Raw genomic sequence first — 2500 nt, 5'->3', positions numbered from 1 at the left:
TCGGGCGCGCCCCCGCCGGTGGACGCTCCCCCGAGGGTGGCAGCGGGGGAGGCACCCCGGCGGGGCCATGCAGGTCGTTTCCCTCACCCCAGGGCCAGGTACCTAGCGCTTCGCGCCTCGGCGGTCTCCTGCCGGTTTCCCTCGGCGTCGTCAAACGCCTGTTGGGGGCCGAAAGGGCCGCCGAGCCGGGCGGAGGTTTAAAGACTCGGGCGGCCCGGCACGGCCCCGCCGCGGCGGCGGCGGCGGTGGCGGCGGCGGCAGCGGGTGTCGGGCGGTGGCGGCGCGGGGCGCCATCGAGGGGTGGGGAGCTACTCCCGCCGATCCCCTGCGGTGGCGTGTCCGTCGCGACCGGCCGCGCTCGCCGTCGTCGGCGTCCCGCCGCGCTTGCCCGCGCGCGGGGGCCACCCGTGCCGGGCCGGGGAAGGGGCGCCCTGCCCCCCCCCTCTCTGCGGCCCGGTCTCGGCGGAGAGGCCGCGGCGCGCGATCGGCCGCGGGGGGCCGACCCCGCTGGCCTCTGCGATGCGGGGCGACGCCGGCAGAGGGCGCGCGCTCTCTGCCTTACCTACCTCAGCTGCGGGGTTGCGGCCGCCGGGGCCCGCCGCGCTCTCTCGCTCTTTCTCCTTAGCCGCCGCCGCGGGCTCGCGGGCGGCGCCGCGTCAGGCGCGACCGCGCGCCTCTCGCCTCGACGGCCTTGTCGCCTCGAACCGCACCGCGGCGGCGCCGGCCGCCGGCCACCCCTGACTCGGAGCGCTGTCCCCGCCCGTTGGGGCGCAGCGCTCGGCCGGCTCCTCCATCGCCGGAGGTCCGGCGGGCGCGGGCGACCCCGTGCCGAGCGGCGGCGTCGCCGCTCGGCGAGTGTCCCCGCCCCCCCCGGGGGGGGGGGACGGTCGGCCGCGAGGCGCCCGCCTTCACCGGCGGCCGTCCCGGCCCGGGCCCCGCCCGTCCGCTTCCCCGTCGCCCTTCCCGGCCGCGTGTGGGCCAAAAAAAAGGGGAGGCGTGCGGGGCGGCCGCGGGGGCGCTTCCCCGTCCGGTCCCCGAGTGGAAACGAGGGGAGCGGGCGGTGCCCCCCGGCTCAGCCGCCGTACGCCTGCCCGCTGGGCGCGTGCTCGCGGAAGGGCAGCTCGGCGGTGCGAAGCGGCGGCGGTCCCGGGAGTGCGGCCGCGGGTGGCGGAGGGGTTTTGCCGAGCGGCAGACCTCGGGCGCTCCGCGATGCCGGCTCGGGTCTCGGCGGCGTCCCGCCTCCGGCGCCGGTGGCGGAGCGCGGCCCGCCGGGCGTTCGCCTTCCGGCGGGCAAGCGGTCCCGCGCCAGGGGTTGCGCCGGCGGAACGGTCCCGCCGCCGCGTGGCGTTTCGGGCGACGTTCAGGGGCCGCTGGCGGGAGAGCCGGCCCCCGCGTTTTGGCGCGGCGGCGTTCCGCGAGTCGGCGGAGCGGTGAAAAGGAGAAGCCAGGGAGTGAGCCGGGAGCGGCGGGGGCCGGCGGTCGCGCCCCCGGCCCGCGAACGCGTAGTCGTCCCGTGATCGAGAGGCCGGGCGGGCCACCGTGCCCCCCGCGGTCCGGCGCGTTGCCGCACAAGCCCCTCCGCGCGGAGGTCGGGCCGAGCCCGGGCGCCTGGGCCGCCTCCGAAGGACGGCACGCGAGGCGGCGTCTCCCCTCGCGGGGGGAGGCGGTCGGGGGCGCGGGCCCCTCCGCCTTTCTTTGGCCGACCTTCGGAGCGTTGCGCGGGGTTTCTCTTTTTTGCCCCGCGCTTTCTCCTCCTCCTCCTCCGTTTGTGTGTGCTCGTACGGTCGAAGCGGGGCGCGCGGGGGCGCGCGCGTCCCTGCAGAAACAGAAAAGGGGCCGCTTCACGCGAGCGGTCCCGAAAGCCAGACAACTCTTAGCGGTGGATCACTCGGCTCGTGCGTCGATGAAGAACGCAGCTAGCTGCGAGAATTAATGTGAATTGCAGGACACATTGATCATCGACACTTCGAACGCACTTGCGGCCCCGGGTTCCTCCCGGGGCTACGCCTGTCTGAGCGTCGCTTGACGATCAATCGCCGTCCGGGGGGGCCACCCCGGCGGCGCGGCTGGGGTTGCCTCGCAGGCCCGTTGCCCGCGGTCGACGTCGACGTCGTCGTCGTCGTCGCCGCGCAGGGCCTTCGTCCCCCTAAATGCAGACTCGGGGAGCGCTCCGTAGCTCCCCGCTCCCGGAACGAGCCGCTGGGGCGGAGCTCGTCCTTGCCGGGGCCGTGCCGCGGTGCGGTGGCGGTGGCCGGGGAGAGCGAGAGTCGGCGTCGAAGACGCCGCCGTGGGCCGTGCGAGAGAGACGAGAGAGCGAGAGGGCCGAGAGGGAGGCGAGGCGCGGGCCTCGCCCCCGGGCTCTCCCCCCCGTGCGGGCGGCTGTCTGCGGGTGGGTACCGCGGGGGTACCGTGCCGTGCTGCCGCGCGCGCGCGAGGCCGAGAGCGCCGGGGACGGGGGTGCGACCCCCTCCTCCTTCCCGCGAAGCCCTCCCCTCCTCTC

General features: G+C 77.2%; 1 non-coding gene across 1 annotated transcript; it reads left to right on the top strand.

Annotated features, from left to right (window-relative positions):
* The first annotated feature begins 1868 nt into the window (after positions 1-1868).
* Positions 1869-2021, top strand: LOC148218494 (5.8S ribosomal RNA). Its single transcript, XR_015800371.1, has one exon. It is a non-coding gene; the product is annotated as a 5.8S ribosomal RNA (ribosomal RNA).
* Positions 2022-2500: the final 479 nt, after the last annotated feature.

The sequence above is a fragment of the Sturnus vulgaris genome, unplaced genomic scaffold (assembly GCF_052056855.1).
Source record: "Sturnus vulgaris isolate bStuVul1 unplaced genomic scaffold, bStuVul1.hap1 Scaffold_182, whole genome shotgun sequence".
Taxonomy (NCBI): Eukaryota; Metazoa; Chordata; class Aves; order Passeriformes; family Sturnidae; genus Sturnus; species Sturnus vulgaris.
This window is presented reverse-complemented; position numbering and strand designations above follow the sequence as displayed.